Here is a 21,591-nt window from a genome sequence, read left to right as displayed (position 1 = left end):
GACTCTGCTCCCAAAGATCACAAACAACTTCTAGCTTTCAAAAGTTTATTGTAAAGATATGATAAGCTGCAAATACAGGCATCTCAGAATGAGATTCACGAGATACACAGGTCCAATTACATACATGTGCTCTCGGAAAGCCCTCAGACGAGCAACGGAAATCACTAACACAAGTTCTAAGAATAATAAAGCTATCAGCATTGACGCATATCTCTCCTTCATTTAAGTTGGAGGAAAACGCACAGGTTAGGCTGTCCCTACCCTGCTCTAGATGGTATCCCTACTTATCCAAATCCCAACCTAACAAAGGTGTCAGCAGTGAATGACCCCCAAGGGAAGTCACTCACTCTAAGTCTCTTGGTGAAAACCTATAGTTCTCCAGTCATGACCCCTCTCTGCCTACCCATCCGCTCTCTAAAGGGTCCTCAGGCATCTGCTCTAACTCCACCCAGGGGTGCTGTCCCTAATACAAAACAGTCAACAACATTTGAGACGCCCCTCGCAAGACGCCTCTCACGTGGTGTAGCTTCTGGCTTTTTCCATGCTGCTTTGTGTTGGGCCTCATACGTTAGAGTTGACCTTGCTTCTCAGACTCTTCTCCGGCCCGCTGATACCCCTTAAACATTCCGGAACCCTCCTCCATGTCTGGGCCGTCTACTGAACAGACCTCTATTCATTCATTTATAATTGGATCCCCCCTTTCCTTGCAGACAGACATCTGCAGCCAAGAACCCAACTCTCATAGACCTCCAAAAAGGCTTGCAACATTTCTTGGCCCAGACATGTACGTGTAAATCAATGTTAAAACATTTCAGGCCTACAATATTTCTCATCATGATTATAGCATTCAACTTCTTCATTAATTAAAGCATGTTAATACTCTTATTCTATTATTCAGTAAACATCTCTATAAATCATGGCCCATTTAATGCAATGACCAAAACATTAATACAATCTATGTCGTGAAAAGAAACACCTTCCCTTTTAGCTCTGGCCCTGAGGCCTACCACATTCTGCGTTTAACCACATACCATCTTACATTTTAACAGCTACACGACATGGATTCAGAAATAATCACATCTACTAAAATCATATAGTGTCACACATTTCTGTATTAGTTCCACTTCTACTTAAATCTCTACATTAGCTATACATTCAGAATATAATTACAGATACTATTAGCACTCATGGCATTTCTCCTCATGATTTGTGCTTACTACAGGTAAGTGTGATGCACTCATACATTTAGGTCAGTTTGCGCTCTCTCACTATGAAGAGTTGGACTTGCAGCTTACAGTAAGCAGAGTTTATGGCGCTGTTTTTTAATCAATGTTATGAGTTTTTCTAAGGGCAGAAAGTAGCAGGTTAGGACAATACACGTGGTACCTCCACCCTGACCAGGGTGTCTCAGAAGGGCTCCCTGCTCTTTGCCTTGTTAGACTGACTGTGTCGCTGCTGTCACCGCTGCCTTGAAATGCAATCACTTCTCTTTGTTGCAAGTCGTCCATGTTGGCCAGGCCCTCGGTCTCTGCCGGCCACTAGGGAATGCTAATGTCTGTCTTAAGATAGTCATATTGTGCTACAAGCAGGCCTAGGTCCAGGAAACCGCAAGCGGGTCTGCATTTTTAGGGTGCAGGGCACAAGTTGGGGCTATGATGGGCGCACATCCACTATTTTCAGAGTACAGACCGCCCCCCCTGCCAAGAAGTCGCCCCACTGAAATATACTGACACATTCAGCAGTGCCTGCACGTCCTCTGCTTTCCATTCGCAGCACCAACGTGCAGGGGGATGGTGGGGAACTGGGACTTTGGTATTTTCACCTCCAGCTGGGACAAAGGCAGAACCAGGTTAAGGGGCCATCAGGCCTCCTTTTTCTTCCTAGTTGGAGTGGTTTGGAGCCTCACAATTAGATTCAAACTCAAGGAAGCAGAAACAAAGGCATACAGCTTGTTATCTTATCACTTCACAGGTATTTAAGAGAGGTATGCTTTTGACTTTGGTCGGTCCCTGTATATGCCACCTATGCATGCGTTATAAGAATGTCAGATGTGTTGGTCTGTCCTAGCATTTACACAAATAACTTAAACACCACTATTTAATTTATTTTATAGTGCAGCTCATCCCAAGGCAGGGTGTAAGAGCACTTTACAGCACACACAAGTTTTATAAATTGACAATAAATCGCGTGTACATCAATGTAGAAGTAGTGTTATAAATCATGTAAGTGTGAAAATCAATTTAGAAGAAGTGTTATTAATCATGCAAGTGTGTAAATCAATGTGGAAATGTGTTAAAAAGCATGCAAGTGTGTAAATCAATGTGGAAGAAGTGTTATAAATCATGCAAGTGTGTAAATCAAGGTGGAAGAAGTGTTATAAAAGACAGGGAGGGTTACATGGTGTTACATGGTGTAGGAATCACAACCTTCATAGCTCACTGTGCTATATTAGAAGGATTACAATTTATGAACCCCAAGTAACAAATGGCTCCCAAGGTTAAAAGCAGTAACCCACTTACCCATCTACATGAAATAAAAATCTATCATATGCATGTAACATGATGTGCCTAGCAGGTGACACACTAACCCTCTATGCTACTTTGATTCAAAACTGGAAGTAGACAAAACACAGATCTCTCCATCATTAACCTACAGAGTTTACTTCCCATTATTATTATTCCCTGAGATTTACTGGGCACAGAAAGATCTCTGCAGCCGGTGCCTTAACCCCATAAAATATTTTATAATGCAGACTTTGCAACCAATTACGCAGAAAAGGTCTACTGCCATGTTTCTCCTTGTTGCCAATTTCTTTGAAGCAGAGTTTATAAAAATTATTAGTTGAGGCTCATATTTTGTGTTGGGTTTGCGCCACTTTTTTGGCTCAACCCCGACACACAAAATCTAATTTGTTAAATCTCGTAATGCACTTAAATGTACTCATAATAGACCAACTGAGCATATATGTGCGGTCTTAAGATCTGATGTCACTTCCTGTGAGGTCATGTCTTGCAATGCCATGTGCTAGGTCACGTGCTGTGACATCATGCTAGCCTCCCCCACTTCATTTTGTAGGACCTGTGCCCTGTTAGAGGTCTTGTACATGCTCTAAAGTACCTGCTTCCCAGGTGTGTATATACCATGAATACCTGTGACAGCAGCGAGCTCCAGATACACCTCGGCCCAGGATAAACTCACCTGAGGGCAACCCCACAGAACATGTTTAAAGTCTGCCACTGGGGTATTCCACGAGGCATAGGTATCCTGGGCATCTGGAAAGATCCTGTGCATTGTGATGGGGGAGGTAGGCCTAAAGTAAGATATAAAACTGGAGCGCGCGTTCCGGGAGACCTTCTGGGGGTATCCTAGGACCATAGAGCATTCTTGGACATGGAGGGCTCCGCCTATCTCCTCCTCCCATATATCCCGAAGGGGCTGCAGGGAGGTCTGAGAATGAGTTCCAAGAGTCCTATACAGACCATCTCAGTTGTGTGTAGGGCATTAGTGAGCTGGTTGGTTGCTGGCTCAGAATCCACATCCATTCCGAGGCTGCCAAGGAAACAGCAAACTCAGCAGTAGGTGATGATTTGTCCCTCCTCCAAAGGTTGAAAGAAGGGGCGTAGCTTCAAGGGGGGTATTTAGGGTGTTACGTCTCCTAATAAGGAAAATGCTTCTTACCAGTATGAATCTGTTCTTGGCATGTAGAACTGCAGAATTTATATTTGTGCATAGATCACAATCTGGTGTTGGGCTCGGATGTTTGCAGTTTGTTGTTGTCTTGGAAGAAGTCTTTGTAGTCACGAGATAGGTGACTCCTCCCTTGGACAATAGTGTGCATGGGCATCAACTCCATCCCAGATTGTTTTTCACCATGAAGGGAAATTATGGTGTTTGTAAGAAATAGCAAAGATATCCATGTGTACTGTATCTAAGTAAGATAACACTGGAACAGATAGAGGCACCAGGGAGGTGGGTGGGCGTATTAATTCTGCAGCTCTACATTCCAAAAACAGATGCATACTGGTAGGTAGCATTTTCCGTTCGAGGCATATGAGCTGCAGAATACATATTTGCGCATATACTTCATAGCAGTACTCTCCCTTAGCGGCGGTGACCTGTATCTGTTGCAGTGGTTTGAAAAAGTGTTTTAAGAACAGGCGATGGGGTTTCCTTTATGAGGTGGAGAGAAGGATAGCTACCAACAGTTGGTTTGTTCGTCTAAAGGGTTTAGTCCTGTTAATGTAATAAAGTATAGCTCTTTTGACATCTAGTGTGTGAAGAGCTTTCTCTCCTACAGAATCTGGGTTTGGGAAGAAAACAGGTAGCTCCACAGATTGATTGAGATTGAAGGCAGATATTACTTTGGAAAGGAATTTTGGATTTGTTCTGAGACCACCTTGTTATGATGTATTTGTAAGAATGGTTCTTGTATGGTTAAAGCATGGTTCTCACTTACTCTCCTGAGAGAGGTGATCGAGACTAGAAAAGCTATTTTCCATGTAAGGAACTGCAATTCGCATTTGTGTAAAGGTTCAAATGGAGGGCCCATGAGCCTAGTAAGGACAATGTTTAAATTCCACACTGGAGAGGGTGGGATTGTAAGAGGAATTATCCTTTTAAGTCCTACCATGAACGCTTTGATAGTAGGCACCCTAAATAATGACAAATGTTGTCTGTTTTGTAGGTAAGCGGCGAGGGCAGCCAGATGTAGTCTTATGGATGTACATGCTAGATTACATCTTTGTAGATGCAGTAAGTAGCAGTAAGTAGCAAATAATGTTTTAGATTGAAGCATCTAGTAGGTCAATTGTATTGTTATTGCAGTAAATGACAAATCTTTTCCATTTGGCTGCATAGCAAGCTCTAGTAGTAGGGCATCTGGCTACCTTAAGGATGTTCATACACTGCGGTGGGAGGTTAAGGTAACCGAACTCTAGGACTTCAGGAGCCAGATTGTCAGGTTCAGTGGAGCTGGATCTGGATGCCTTATCTCTCCATAGTTCTGTGTGAGAAGCTTTGGGGAGAGATGTAGTTTTTGGTGTGGTACTACTGAGAGTTCCAGGAGCGAACGCAAATCTGCCTGATCAATTCATCCATATCACATTGCCTTTGGACAATGGGTGTGAATACCTGGTGGCGAAGGTTGGGAATTTTGCATTTGTGTGTGTGGCTAACAGATCTATGTGTAGGTGGCCCCACATCTGAAAAAATCCACATCTGAAAAAATGGATGAAGAACTTGAGTATGAAGTTCCCATTCGTGTTTCTGCTGTGTTTGACAACTGAGCAGATCCGCAATCTGATTGTGTACGCCTGGAAGATGTTCTGCTAGAAAGTGTATCCTTTGTGGGATGGCCCATCTCCATATGTTCTGCGCTAGTTGAGAAAGCTGCAGAGAATGTGCCCCCTTTGTTTTTTTATATAATACTTTGCTGTCATATTGTCTGTGCGGACAAGGACAGTTTTGTTGATAAGATATCTCTGGAAGGATTTCAATGGCAGAAATATTGCTAGCAATTCGAGGTGATTGATGTGGAGCATTTTGTGTTGTGGGGCCACCAGCCCAGCATTGTATGGTTTAAGAGATGGGCTCCCCAGCCGGTGAGCGATGCGTCCGCTGTTAGCACCATCTGTGGAACTGGCTCTAAGAACGTCTGCCCCTTGGAAAGGTTTTGTGTGTCCCACCACTGCAGAAAGCGATGTGTGCGGCTGTCTACCAACACCAGATCTGAAAGTTAACCGTGAGCCTGGTTCCACTGACGTGCTAAGCATTCCTGTAAAGGGCGCATTTGAAGTCTTGCATGAGGTACTATGAAAAGGCAAGAGGCCATCATCCCTATCAACTGCATAAATACCTGAGCTGGTGGTGAATGTGGGGGCTGAAATCTTGTTTTGAGGTTTTGTATACTGGCAATCCTGACTGGATTGGGGTATGTCAGGGCTTTGGAAGTGTCTATTGTGGCCCCTAGATACTGATGTTTGTGGGAGGGCTGGAGATGTAATTTGGTGAGGTTTATTGTGAACCTCAAGTTGTGAAGCAGGTGAATTATGGTGAAGACACTGACTGTATGAATTTGCTTTTAATAGTTAGTCATCCAGGCATGGAAACACATGAATTTGTTGTCTTCGCAAGTGGGCGGCTACTACTGCCAGACATTTTGTGAAGACTCTGGGTGCAGTGGTCATGCCGAATGGGAGGACCTTGAATTGATAGTGTTGACCATCCACTGCAAACCTTAGATATTTCCTGTGAACAGGGTATACAGGAATATGGAAGTAAGCGTCCTTGAGGTCTAGAGTGGCTAGGAAGTCACCTTGTTGGAGTAGAGGGAGGAACTGTTGAAGATTGATCATGTGAAAATGATCTGATTGTATGTAGAGGTTGAGTGGTCTGAGAGGTCCAGTATTGGTCTGAGAGTACCGTCCTTCTTTGGGATGATAAAGTAAAGGGAGTAAACCCCCGCGCCTTGATACTGGAGGGGAACTGGTTCTATTGCATGCTTTTGAAGAAGTGATAGAACTTCTTGTTTGAGGAGTGTTAGATGTTCTTTGGACAATGAACGTTGTCTGGGTGGTATAGTTGGCAGAGTTGCGGTAAGTTCCAGGTAGTAACCATACTGGATTATTTGTCTTACCCACTTCTCTGTAGTGATGGGGTTCCAGGCAGGTAGGAACTGTGATAGTCTTCCTCCGACCGGAGTGGAAGGGTCTGGAGGCAGCGGAGGGAAGTCATTGCTTGGTAGTAGGGGAGGTTTGGTTGTTGTTACCGCGACCTCTCCCGTTGTTACTATTTCCTCTGTACCTCCCTAAAATATACTTTGTTGGGGGATGTTTGTGTAGGAGTCTTGTAGGAGGAGGAAGTAGTGTCTGTGCCAATGTTCTTGGATCCGCCCCTATAGAAGGAGCGATGAAAGGAACCTTGTGTGGGCTGAAATTGTAATGCTCCCATAGATTTTGCAGCATCTGTGTCTTTCTTCATTTTTTCTAGAGTTGTGTCCACAGCTGAGCCTAACAGGTGTTCTTGATCGAACGGCTGATTTAAAATAGTTGTTTGCACTTCCTGTTTAAACCCGGAAATGCGCGACCATGCATGTCTGCGGAGTAAGACACTGGTGTTAATAGATTTAGATGCAGTGTCTGCTGCATCGAGGGCACATTTGATAGATGTATTTGTAATTAATTTGCCCTCCTGGACCAGATCGTTGGGTTTGGCCTTGTACTGGTCAGGTAAGTGTTGGATAGGATTTTCAAGCTCGTACTAGTGAGCCCTGTCATATCTGGCAAGTTGTGCTTGCGCGTTAGCTATCCTCTAGTGATTGGCTGCTTGGGAGGCAACTTGTTTACCTGATGTAGCCAGCAGCTTAAACTCCTTATCTGGGGGTGGTGTATCACCAGAGGTTTGGAAATTTGCACATTTTCTTGCATTGGCCACTACTAAAGAATCTAAGGGGAGTTGTCCTTTGATGTATACTGGATCTTTGGGGGCAAGTTTATATTTATTATCAATCCGAGGATTGAGAATCCTGACCCTGACAGGGTCTTTAAAGATGTCTGGTGCATGTTTAATGACACTTTTAAGCATTGGCAACGTGTGTATTGCTTTTTGTGACTGGGCAAAAGTGTCCAGTAGGAAGTCTTCTTCCATGGGGTCGGAATGTAGTTCCACACCATGATATTGCGCAGCTCTATTAATGAGCCAACTAAATCCTATACTATCAGCTGGGGGGGATGGCTTAGATGGGTATGGGCTTTGGATTAGGAAGGTCTGGAGGATCTGTGGGATCATCGTAATCGTCCCATGTATCCTGTGGTGGGGTAGTGTTGTCATTATCAGGGTCATCTAAGGGACCCACCCCATCCCCTAAATCATCCTCAACCTGTGGTGGTAAGGGTGAGCATGGAGAAAATCTAGGCGAGGGTATAGGAGATTTTATAGGAGATAAAGGTTTAGTAGGAAAGATAAGAGAAGAGGATCTTGTAGGCGAAGTTGCAAAGTCTCTCTTTTTCACAGGAACTTCAGGTGTGGGTATGGTATCAGATTTCCTCTTCTTTGTTGGACTTCCTGCTTGTCTTCTTTTGGTGTAGATTTTTTTGGTTCCGAGCTTGGCTTTGATTTGGTTTCTATAGCCGTAGGAGGAGCTTTGTGCTCCTTTGGCTTCGAAGTCAGAGCTTTTCTTCGAATCCAAAGATTTTTGGTACTTTTCCTGTTCCGAGGCCTTGTGGTAGACAAAGGTTGCAGACCTTGTGGTGGTCACTCTGTGGTAATTTACCTCCACACTGGGGCCATTTTTTAAATGGAGTCCTTTCCATTAGCCGTAGGCCCGAATGGCACAATAGGCCCAGCGGCCCGCGGCGACGACAATACCGTCGAGTGTGATAGGTTGCGCGTCTGAAGATGTTTGTAAACAAGATACCGTACCGGAGCGCAGCAAGTCACATCCGAAACCCAATGGCGGAAAAAACCAATCTGGGGATGGAGTCGATGCCCATGGGCACTATCGTCCAAGGGAGGAGTCACCTATCTAGTGACTACAAAGACTTCTTCCAAGACAACAACAAACTGCAAACATCCAAGCCCAACACCAGATGGCGATCTATGCACAAATATGTATTCTGCTGCTCATATGCCTTGAACATGTATTTACAGATGGATAATTGGGTATATGTGCTTTCAGTCGGGTATGGTGAGGTGTCTGTTGGATTTCACCTTGGATTTATGCATACATACATTGACAAAAGCACAGGCAAGCTCACTCATCTCTGTTTTGAAACCCCTAAAATGTTTATTTTACAAAATAGTGTTTATCTCATTTAGTATTCCTATTAATCCACATTCCTTTCTCCTTCCTCTGCTTCTTAAGCCCCTCTCATGCACCCTGCTTGTCGTATAATGTATTTAACGTTATATGCCAGCATGATGGTTGGGAAATCTGATGATCACACCCCCCCCAATCCTACTGACCAATATATGCCCCTGGTCAAAAGATTACTGTCTCGAAAATGGTTCCCCAAGGTTGTGTCTCCAGCCTGCTCCCAATACTGCATTTCAGTTTAGTCAGGTGTGCTAACCACACAGGGAGGCCCAAGCGGGTAACACAGGAGTGTGGCGGGGCAGGAATGGGGAGCACTGAGTAACCCGTAACCCCCTTGCATGTGCTACCTTCCTCCTGCGTAGCCCAGAATTATCCATGGACTGGGCTAGCTTCAGCTGTATTCTACATTGATCCATAGTACCCAGGGCACAAGTCCTAAAAAATAAGTGGGGGGACTAACCGAGTTAGGCAGTATGCATGTGACATCAAGGCGCGCGACATCACAGCGCGCAACATCACACATGGCATCACAGGAATGACATCATAGGAAGTGGCATTACATGCCACGACTTTACAGAAAGTGGCATCACAAGAAGTGACATCAGATCTTGAGCTACATATATGTTTAGCAGGTCTTTCATAAGTACATTTGAGCGCATTTCAAGTATACATGCAAACTCTCCTGAGTTAGGCAGAAGATTCACTTTTATAAGCTACACATAAAACAATGTTGCCTTGGGTCAGGCCAAAGCTTCCTTTACCCAAGGATTGAACAAACTAACTCTACCACAACCTACTCAATCAAGAATAATATTCCATGTGCAGCACATTTCCATGTAGATGTGATAGCTTTAGCTGCCTGCGCTCTCCCGATGTGAGACCACTCTCCTATGCGAAGTATTCTTACTCAGCCTTACCAACCTGCACTCATTTTAGAAGACCGGGGCTCATTTTTCACCAGCATACCTTGACTCAAAGCAAGAGAGAAAGACAGAAAGGGAAGATAGGAGAGAGATAAGAAAAACAATGATGAATGCATAAATGGGTCTGAAAAAAGAACCTACAAGCTAAACAATTTTAGGGTAGTGAAGGTAAAAGGTTATTGCAACCTTGGCATTCAGCAATCGGACCGTAAGAAAGAGTGAGCGTATTTGTTTTTCGCAAAGCTATGCAAAAACTATTCTACAAGGCTATTTCCTCTTTGTGTGTGTGCTGCAGAATGTAGCATGCATGCAAAGAGGAAATAACGAGGAGAAATTGATATATTCCTTCTTGCTACTTCAGCCTTAGGTAGACTCACCAGTTTGGTGCAAACCTATATTTACAAGTCTTTGTAAATATGGTCCCGCGTCCAAATACATCGTTGGATGCACAGGAACACCCTAGCACCACCCATACAATACCTACCTAATGCAAGGTAATGCAAGGTAGGGCAATGTGTGGTACTGTAAATCCCAAAACAGGTTTTATGTCAGGGAGTTCCAGAAAAGTGACAACCCTGATGCAAAATCTGGGCCACAATGTATACATTTATTTTTATTTAAACTCTTTCCCAAAGAAAGTGGCAACACGAAGAAAACTGACAGTAAATCTGTACAGATTAACTCCTTTGCTGCGGCGGCTATTCCGCCGTAGCGCTAAGGGGGCGGGGCGGCCGCCGTGCTGGTGACGGAACCGCTCCGTCACCAGTCGCGGTTGAGCTGTGCTCATGACGGAGCGGTTCCGTCATGGCCCCGCCCGCTCAATGGAACGCCCAGCGCAGGCGCGGAATCCGCGCCGCGCAGGCGCGGTGAGCGGGCCATGACGGAACCGCTCCGTCATCAGCACAGCGCCACCGCAGCTGATGAAGGAGCGGTTCCGTCACCAGCTGCAGAGGTCTGTGTGTTCCAGTAAATCTAAATGAATAATATTTGTAAGATAACTCTGGATGGAGGTTAATGCACTTGCTGGAAAGATCTGTGTTTCGTCTAGCCTCAGTTTTGACTCAAAGTTGCATAGAGGGTTAATGCAAAGCACATCATGTAATATGCAAATGACAGATTATATTTTATGTAGCTAGGCTAGTGGGTTACTGCTTTGAACACGGTGATCTTTATGTTACTTGCATTTGCATTGTAATCCTTCTAATATAGCAGAGTGAGCTATAGAAGATGATATATGACTTCTACACCTTATAATCCCACACTGTTTTATGTAACACAATCTGTACAATGATTTACAAATGCATATGATTTATTGTAAATATAATATGTAAGTGTGATGTGAAGCGTTCTGACACCCTGCATTAGGATGTGTAGCGCTATACAATAAAACATAGTTGTACGTCAATTATTTCAACGCCTCCTCAAAGGTAGTAAGCGCTATATAAATGACATTTATTTTGTGTAAATAGTGGGTAAGACCAACATATCTGACATTCTTATAGTGCATGCATATCTCGTAAACAGCCTGAACAAAATGAAAAGCTGCCTCTTTAAAATATGTGTGCAGTGCTACCAAGGTGTGAGCCTTAGTTTCATCTCTGTGCAGTTGTTTCTAGGTGTGAGGTTCTCTGCTACCAGCCAGGAGACTCCAACAAAAAAGGAGGTCTGATAGCCCCTTACATTGGGCTTTTATTTTGGGCCCAGCAGGAGTCTGAAAGAAGAAAGCCCCGTCCCCACCTACACGTTGTTGCTTATCGAAAGTAGACACCTTTCAGGCTGAATGTGCCCCAGTGTTTGGAAATCACACCAAGGCGATATAAGCACATTATTCAGGGGGTCCCAACTTCTTGGCAGGGTGTAATGTGCCAAGTGAAAATAGTGGGTGGACGCCGTCCACCCGCGTGTACCCCCAGACTTGTGCCCTGATAGTACCTCCCATGAAGGGCTTTCCTTCTGCTATAGTCTGACAGAGGGTGTATGGGACGAGTCAATGTATTCCACTTCACTGAACATTTCAGAAGTGACCCACCCTGACCCCCACCCTCTTTTACTCCTCCCCTCATCCCTCCCTCCGCAGTCCTCATTAGAAATGACTGCCGCTGTCCTCGAGGCCGATGAGACCTCTTTCCCCCCCTTCTACACCTTTAAAGGAGCTTCCCCCCGCCCCGGGGTGAGAATCATGATGTGAATTGAGGCCGGGGGAGCCACAGGGGGGCACAGACTTTAGTCTTTGGAGCGCAGCCTATTGCGCATCGTTTTCTATGATAGGTTTAAAGGGGGGGCTTCCATGCATGGGTACATAGAAGACAAGGATACTCGCGAGAGCCATAGCTCATGGAGGGAGGGACGCAAGTAGGCCATAAGGTTGAGGTAAACAAGAGTACATTATATAAGTTCATTACATGGAATGTGAGGGGCCTGAACAACCCAATGAAGTGTAACGGAGAAATCACATACCTCAAACGCTAAGGAGCAGCAGTTACCTTCCTACAAGAAACCCATTTATGGGGTGACTGTCTTAAATTCCTACATAGACGTTGGCAGGGCAAGATGTTTGCCACATCGTACTGCAGGTGCACAAGGGAGGTCCTTAATATGGGTGGCCCCAGGGATCCCTTTCCAGGCCCTTATAGTGGTCAGAGATGTGGAGGGCAGGTACGTACTCCTGGAAGGAGGCATTGATGCTCACGCACTCTTTCTTGTTTTATATACGCACCCAACATGGACGATGGGGACTTTCTGGGCTCGGTCCTCCAGGCCGCATAGACCTCCCTCACCACTGAGATTATCCTGGCGAATGAATTTAAATGTGCATTAGGCAGGGAGGCTAGGACCACGCCCCCTCGTTTGGGTGTTAAACCCTGGGATACAGTAGCGCTACAACAAGCACATTACAGCCTTGGACTGATTGACATATGGTGCCAGGGTAATCAGCATGCACACATATATTCTAACTAACAGTCATCTCGATAGTTTTATTATACAAGGGGCAGCGGCCCACCGAATCCCTGACATACTGCAGGGCTGCCCCGGGCCCACGCAGGGAGCCCTCCTAACAGGGCGGCCCACCTTAGTGCCCCAGGATGGTACACGACTAGTCAGACTCCCAGGCTTTGGGACCCTCGAGGGTCCCCCATGCCCACGTCACTTCCAGGCAGTTGGGGGCGGGGGAGAGGTACATATACCTCTCCCGCCCACTGATCGCCTCCTTTTTTCTGCTTCCTTGAGGCCGTTTACCCCATCTGGTCTTGCATTGGTCGGCGTGGTTGCGGTCTCCTTTGCCCCCGCTGGACACGGTGTGTCTGTAGCGCGCCTCGGGTGTTGTGTACCCAGGACCAAGTGATGGTCGTCACGCGCGGTGAGTGTGGGCCTTTCTTCGCCCCAAAGCATTTTGGTCAGGGGCGAGTTAGGCCTGCCAGTCGGGCGCTGGGCTCCGACCATCGGGCCTGGCTTGGCTGAGAAGGGGGTTTGAGGGGATGCGAAGGGCTAGTTGCTCGATCCGGCGTTGCGTGGAGTGGGCATCGAGGTTCTGTGCTACCTGGTCTGGCCTTCTAGTACCGCTGATGTGTGGGGTCAGTGGTTGCCTTTGGTCGTTTGTCCCCCCCTCCCCTTTGGTGCCATTGCCCGTGGGTCACGTTGGCATGCCCCCTGTCTGGCATAGGTTGGTTGCGGTGAGTGAGGGCGATTATCCCCCCGGTTATGTACCCCGTGGCTCCAATCCGGTGATTTCCTCACCCATCAGCGTGGACTAGGTGTAAGCCTTGCCCGCATATAGTCCCGCGATACTGACTCTGAAAATTCTGAGTTTAAGTTGAACTAGGCATAGCGGTTGCGGGGCGTGCCCAGCCGAGTGTGAGCATCATGTGTATTCTGGAGCTCCGTTTTGTTGTTGGGAGGTGCCATGGGGTGATGGACTGCCTCTTAGACATAAAGGTGCAGTGTAGGAGCCAGGCGTACCACTCGGGGGCTGGGGGCTTGAGTTGTGTTGGGGTGCAGGCTTGGGGACATCAATCCCAAGGCCTGTGTGTCCTGCATGGATGTATGTCACTACAACGCATGCTTTTACAACACATGCCATTACGACGCAGGTTTTACAACGCAAGTTGTTACAACGACTTGCGTTGGGGGGCGCTGGATAGTGAATAGTTTAATTTACTATTCCAACTCCAGTCCCCGTGGATAGTAGGGAAGGTGTTGGATAGTAATTAAACTATTCCCTATCCTAGAGCGCCCTCCAGCGCAATTCGTTGTAATAACTTGCGTTGTAAAAGTTGCGTCGTAATGGTAGTGCGTTGTAAAAGTTGCGTTGTAAAGGATGTTTCCCGTCCTGCATGCTTACTGTGCGCCTGTGCAAGTCCTTACTCAGCGGGTGCGCAGCTCGAGGACAATGTGAGGAGCGGGTGCAGGGCTTCATTGTCTTAAGACAGCACCACTATAACCGCTTCTCTTTCTGTTCTGCAGTGTTCCTTTCAAGTACAAACAGGTGATCTAGTGGGTAATCAGGCGCATTATTAAATCAGAAACAAACGATTTCACAACACCTCATCCCCGGCTGGGAGCTTGTGGACAGGCAGGCTGAGCAATTTGCGTGACCGGCGGTCCAATTTTGATGCCTTGGAAAGTGTCTATCAGCCCGGACTGTTCAAGGTAAATGAGTAAATATGTGAACCTCTGAGCACACTCTGCCCAATAGTTTGGATTTGCTTGCAATGCCATTACATAGGAAGGATGTCCTACAAGGGCTAACATTACGTATGAGGGGCCAGAACATATTATTTGTGAACTTTTATAATGCTACATTGCCAGGGTCACCACTCATACATTTTAAAGAATTGGGAAAAAGGCTGGAGGGAGAGACTGATAAAGAGGGACGCAAGTATGAATGGGTGCTTGCAGGTGATTTTAATTGTCACCTTTGCCCAAATGTGAAAAACATACGGGGTGTCTGGTACTCCTGTCCACTGGAAGAGGGCCCCCATCTAGAACATACTCCAGAGGGAAAGGAGCTTAATAAGGTGCTGGAAAGGCATGATCTCCAACATACTATGGATTTAATTAATGGAGATAATGTAGGGAGGATAAACCCAACTTTTAAAGGAAGAGGCTGTAACTCAGTCATTGATTTTATCTTTGTATCTTACATAATGAAACAGGAGCTATTGGGGTTCGAAATACAATCTAGCGCATTTAGTGACCACAATCCCTTAGTTATTGTCCTGAGGGAACCATACACCACCAATACCCACGACAATAGAGGTCCGAAAGGGGAGCTAATGGCGACCGATCAGGGCAGAAGGCTGAGATGGTCCAAAATTAACGTTGATGCCTTCTACGAAGCCCTAATGGCTGACAAAGACCATCATATAGGGAGGTGCTTGAATCTCGAAGTGACAGGGGTTGAGCTGGTCAAGGCCTATGAAGGGGCAACACTGCACATCGATAGACTCCTCAGGGTCAAGTCTGGAAAAAAAGTACCAAGGGAATATGGGTGGTTCGATCGGGCCTGTTCCAAGGCTCTGAGAGAGCTGAAAATGGCTCTGAAAACCTGTACTAGGGATAAAACTAGGGTTAAGGCGTGTCGAGGCCTATACAAAGATGCGGTTAAGCGCCGTAAATCTTTGCTGCAACAGCAAGTGTGGGAGAACCTGAGGGAAGCAGTAGACACCAAAAACAGGATGGCATTTTGGAAGATCATAAATGACCCTTGCTTCCAAGACAGGGATAAACCCAAGATTGTAAATCATATCCTTGCGGAGACTTGGCATGAGCACTTTAATGGTTTATATAATCTTAGTACTCATGAGGATTGCCTCATGACCAATGAAGGGCCAGGAAGGGGGGAACCCACAATTTTCTCTTTAAATGAGATTAAGGCTGGCATAGAAGGACTGACCAGAAATAAAGTGCCGGGACCAGATGGTTTCCCCCCAGACTTGTTCCTAGCGTATGTAGAGTTGTGGGCCCCCATTTTGACTAGGGTTATAAATGCGGCAGTGTGCACGGGCATGCCTGAATCTTGGTCAACAGCCACAATTGTGCCAATCTTTAAAAAAGATAACAGGGTGAGCCCGTCCTGCTACTGGCTCATCTCCCTGATAGACGTGTCCGTAAAAGTTCTTGTGAGGGGTATACTTAACCGTCTATTAGACTGGGCAGAAGAATATAAGATCATCACAGACACACAGTATGGCTTCAGGGCCGGCCGTTCCACAACGGACCAATTTCTCAAACTGAATCTCCTGACTGCCAAGTACACGATAGCGAGTCAAGGAACTGTATACTTAGCGTTCATGGACCTTACAGCCGCATTCGATCAGGTAAACAGGAACCAACTGTGGGAACTTATGGAGGGATTGGGAGTGAATCAGGGCCTAGTAAAGATCTTGAGATCCCTACACAGGAATACCCATGCCCAGGTTAGGTACAACGAGGAGGGCAGTCTGACAGATCAGTTCCCCTGTACTAGGTGAGTTAGACAGGGCTGTATTTTGGCACCTTTCCTATTTACCGTCTATATCAATGGCCTAGAGAAAGCACTGGCTGGGCTCGGAGTGGACTCGCCTAAGATAGGTCACAGGGAGTTTCAGGTTCTGCTTTACGCAGATGATGCAGTACTTCTGGCCCGAACCCCGCGTGGCCTACAAACATTGTTAGACGGTTTTATCCACTTCATGGAGAGCCTGGATTTGTCAGCAAATCTAGCCAAATCCTATATAATGGAGGTAGGGAAGGCACCCCCAAAGAAATATAAATACATGATTGGGGCACATCGTATTGAAAAAGTTCAGTCCTTCTCATACCTAGGGATATTGGTTGACTCCAGGCTCAACTTTAAACCATTGCAGGAGGATAAATGTCGTACATTAACGAGAAGCATGGGGGAGATCATGAATCACGCACATAGGCTGGGTCGTTGGGCTCCTGACCAGATCCTGATTCTCTACAATTCAATATGTTCTGCCAAAGTTCTATGGCAGTGAGGTCTGGGGCTTCGTGGACGCAAAGTCGCTCCACACCGAAGAGAATACATTTTTAAGAAGACTACTGAAAGTGCCACAAAGTACCCCGGGCTTCATTGTACATGAGGAGTTGGGTGTTATTTACATTGAGGACAGGATAAAACTAAAACCGGTTAGCTGCTGGATTAAGAACTGGACAAAACCAGAGGCCATCCTGACAAGAGATATCATTCAGGACTGCCTGGCACGGGATACGGGGATGAGTATCCCATGGCTTAAATATGTTAGAGATTCTCTCAAGGCTACGGGTCACCTGGAACTTTTTTCTCACCCCATGAAAATATTGGCAAAGGATAAGACCATTGTGAAGGGGGAGTTTTTTTATTTATTGGGATCCAGCAGGTAAGACCAAGAGATAATAAAACCCGCAGTGAGAAGGCACATTCTGATGAAATCTTGCCCGGGTATCGAACCTTACCTGCATCTCATTCACAGTGCCCAGGATAGGTTCCTCATGACGTGCTTCAGGTTGAACTCCATACATCACAGCCTAGCGGTGCCTGCAGGTTTTACTAAAATGGTGGAGCAGAAGGGTCCCTGCGGTTACGATCTTCGATCTCCGCAGGATGCCCTTCATTTCATGCTGTTATGCCCGTATTACACGTTCCCAAGGAAACATTTTTTAAAAACAGTTTTAAAAAAGGCTGGTTTTAGACAGGCCAAGGTGGCTCTACTGTACCTAAAACTCTCTGCGGATATTTTAACATTGCATTGTACTGTAAACTTTCTAAGAGTAGCGATGCGCCTTAGGAACACAAGAGGGGATATGTGAATTGTGTATTAATATTTTTATATTATTTTGTTTTTTTTATTAGACTTTGTACTGTAAATTTCCTTGGAGGGCCTTAGGGATTCAGGAATATCAGAGGGCACAGGTGACTTGTACATATGTAACTATCTGAAGCATATGTATCATGATGTTGTTTTTTGCGATATAGGCCCTAATGCTGTTTAGCACTTTAATTACCTTTGGGTGTTTACATATTGCATATGTACTTTACTGAATTTGATTCATTGACAACGTTAGGCCCCGCATTGCCTATATATTGCACATGCACTTTTAGTAAATTACACAATTTCAGACTTGCTCTCTGACCCACCAAGGAAGTCTGGGGGGGACAGTGGAGCTCTGTATGTACTGTAAGGCTGTTTTAATTAGACTACCCAGCTGTTTTTTACATTGTAATGACCGTTCCTTTATATCAAATGGCTTGTACTGTAGTTTTTATCTGTGTTTTTATGGCCGTTCAGGCCGAAATGAAGATTCTTAATGATGATGAGTAGTGCGTGAGCATAAGGTATCTTAGTTTTTTAGAGAAAGAGAAATTCACTGAAGGTGTGTAGCCGTGATTATATATTTTTAAAGGCCCTGATTTTTGGATAAAGTGCTTTTTGGTTATAAGTATCTCTGGGTGATTTCTTAGGGCATTATACTTCAGAATTAACTACATTGTAGTGTGAACAAGGGTTCATTAAGTCAGAAGTGTTGTTGCATAAATCCTCAAGTCTGATTGAATATTTGTATTTTGAATTGTGTAAAGAGGTCATGATTCTTCAAAGAGGAGTAGTGTGCATTCAAGAAAATGCAGGGCCACATTTTATCAATCTCTCATGCAAGACACCTTGCTGTGCTGTGTGAAATGGAGAGGGCAGAAAGCACCATATCTACCAAGATATATTAGGATCTGTGCACTCCTGCCCTCGGCCTGCTGGTGCACAATCTGCTGCGTGGCACAAGGGTAGTAGACAGACAGTATCATTAAGATAAATAAAGATTCTAACATTTCAGGAGTTTCAGGAGACTGAGCCACAGAGATATACATGGGCAAACCTATTTCAGTATCTACGGACCATTAGAAACATTGTCAGTGCTGTTTCAGTGTCCATGTATCCAGCAATGAAACCCTAAGCACCTGAACCAGAGAGGAGCAGACAGCCATTCCTTGCATCATGAAGTACCAATGGGGGCCACCACCATCAGGCAGTGGAAAGTCTCAGAAGCGAAGTCCCTCTCCTGAGATTAAAGTTGCTGTGGGCCCCAGGATTGACACCTAAAGTACACAGGGCCTGATTCACAAAGGTAAACTTAAACTTTTGTGTACGCTTACAATTGTTTGCTATTCACAAAGGGATTTAAGAGTAGGATCTTTATGATTGCGGAGTCTCTGCACATAACAAAAATAGGTATTTTTGTATACGGAGAGGCCAACAAGCTACTCACATAACTGAAGAATGTAGGGTTGGGCTTGATACACTGCAATGGGAGAGGGACCGGGGTGAGGGGTGGGACTGGAAGTCCCAGACCTGGAACTGCATTATTTGGCAACACAGCTCCAAAACGAAATACATTGGCTGGACACTGAGCCCATTGGGAAAGGTCCTTGTTGACGGGTACCCACAAAGGACATTAACTAGGAACATTACTGATGCGAGGTAGAAACCTCCCGCACATACCAACTGAAGGCCAGACTTTGGGAAAGGGCAGTCCTGACAATAATAAAATGGGCGCCCTGCGTGCCTGATCTGGATATTCGGATTGCACGTAGTAAATCCCCGAACAGAGAGAAATGAGAAGGGGATTTGAGGGACTGGGAAAGTGCAGAAGAGAAACACATGAGAAGGACGAAGAAAGATAACAAATTCCCTGATCTTCCAATCGCCTAGGGGGTAACACTGTGTGACTTGATTGATGCTACTCTGCACTCGCAACCTGAGACCGATCGAGAAGAGGACCCGGGCTGGGAGGGAGGATTGGAGGAGGTTAACTGATTTTGAAGTACCCAAGTCTGATAGCGACAATATCTATTGACCATCAACCTCATTGTTCTAATATATAACATTACAATATTGCATATGGAACACGGCATATTCACTGCACGGAAGCTGTATGTGGAAGGTGGAGGGGCGGTACCGGGTGTTATATCATTGTTACATGGTTTGCAAGTAGTTACTTGCATCATTTAATACAGGATATGTCAAAATGTTGAGTTGATAATTTCCTGTATGTGAATACTATTAAAAATCTCAATAAACGTACATACCAAAAAAAAGAGATACTACTCACAAAAGCCTTTGTGAATAGCTAAGAACTGTAAACGTAAACAAAAGTGTAAGTTTACCTGTTAATCAGGCCCTTAGTGTTCACAGCCTTCTCTATAACCCAAGTACTACACATGTTCTGTCACCTAAAATGTATGCTTTTGACAGCCCCTCCCAAAGCCTACATATATGACATCTGCAATCCCATACATAGTGCCTAGAACCTGGATCTCCCCATCTCTACCTTAGTATGAAATACCTGGTGTTCACAGCCACTCATTAGCCCCAAGTAGCTGTTGTTCGTAGCACCCCCCCATAGTCTCGGTATCCAATCCCAGAGACTACAGTACCTTGGGTTTGCAGCCCATCCTACCAGCTCTATTACCTGGACTTCAGGGCCTCCCCCATATCTCTTAGTCCCTGATGTCCATAGCCCTTCTAGTAACCCCTACATAGCTAGAGTTTACAGCGCCTCTTGTATCTATCAGCACCTGATGTTCACGGCCCCTCTAGTAACTTCTAAGTATCTTATTTTTACAGCTCTTCCTGTATCTCTCAGTACCTGATGTTCACAGCTCCTCTAGTATCCAGTGTTTACTTCCCCTCCTGTATTTCTCAGTACCTGATGTTCATGGCCACTCTAGTAACCCTTAAGTATTATGAGTAGGGGTGGGTGGAATTTGCATAGTCACGCTACGCAAAGCTCCGCGTAACTGTAAAAAATCTTCGCAAGGACTCACAGTTCCACGAACACGCGGAATTGCTTGTTCCTCCCGATCGCAATTCTTGTTTCCTGTTCGCGAATGCTGTTTGTGTACTTGGGGGGAAATATCTCGCAAACACACATTTTGAAAGCGCGAACTAGCAAAAAATTCCACTAAGCCACGGATCGCAGAATTTTTGTCAATTCCGCGTTCTCTGCGAAACGCGAAATTACCCAAATTCCATGAGCGGAACGGAATTTATAGCCCAGGCCTAATTATGATCCCAATTCACAAAGATAAACTGCGACGAAAGTTTCACGTTACAATTTTGAGTATTCACAAAGGGCATTTATGCATAGTAAAGTTAGACTTTGGAACTTGGAATGCCCCTTCCTAATTGCGAGTCGCAAATCCTATTTAGCGAGTCGCAAACAAATTGAGACTCGCTATATAGGGTTTGTGTATGCCCCTTTAGGTTTTGCATATGCAAACGGGTCGCAAACCAGTTTGTGCATACAAAAACGGGTCATACATCTGGCCCTTCGTATCTCTCAGTACCTGATGTTTACGGCCCCTTTAGTAAACCCTAAGTATCTAGTATTTACAGCTCCTCTTGTATCTCTCAGTACCTGATGTTCACGGCCCCTCTAGTAGCACCTAATTATCTTGTGTTTACAGCCCCTCCTGAATCTCTCAGTGCTTGATGTTCACTGCACCTCCAGTAAACCCTAAGTATCTAGTGTTTACAGCCTCTCCTGTATCTTTAAGTACCTGATGTTCACAGCCCCTCTAGTAACCCTAAAGTAGCTTGTATTTACAGCCCCGGCGTATCTTTCTGTACCTGATGTTCACAGCCCCTCCAGTAACCCTAAAGTAGCTTGTATTTACAGCCCCGGCGTATCTTTCTGTACCTGATGTTAATCGCCCCTCTAGTAACCCTAAAGTAGCTTGTATTTACAGCCCCGGCGTATCTCTCTGTACCTGATGTTCACAGCCCCTCTAGTAACCCTAAAGTAGCTTGTATTTACAGCCCCGGCGTATCTTTCTGTACCTGATGTTCATAGCCCCTCTAGTAACCCTAAAGTAGCTTGTAT

At 45.4% G+C, this 21,591-nt stretch overlaps 1 protein-coding gene across 5 annotated transcripts in view; it reads right to left on the bottom strand.

Annotated features, from left to right (window-relative positions):
• Positions 1-21,591, bottom strand: part of ADCY10 (adenylate cyclase 10) — a 4,100,562-nt gene that overhangs the window by 565,703 nt on the left and 3,513,268 nt on the right. The gene's annotated exons all lie outside the window — the stretch shown is intronic.

The sequence above is a fragment of the Lissotriton helveticus genome, chromosome 3_1, assembly GCF_964261635.1.
Source record: "Lissotriton helveticus chromosome 3_1, aLisHel1.1, whole genome shotgun sequence".
Taxonomy (NCBI): Eukaryota; Metazoa; Chordata; class Amphibia; order Caudata; family Salamandridae; genus Lissotriton; species Lissotriton helveticus.
This window is presented reverse-complemented; position numbering and strand designations above follow the sequence as displayed.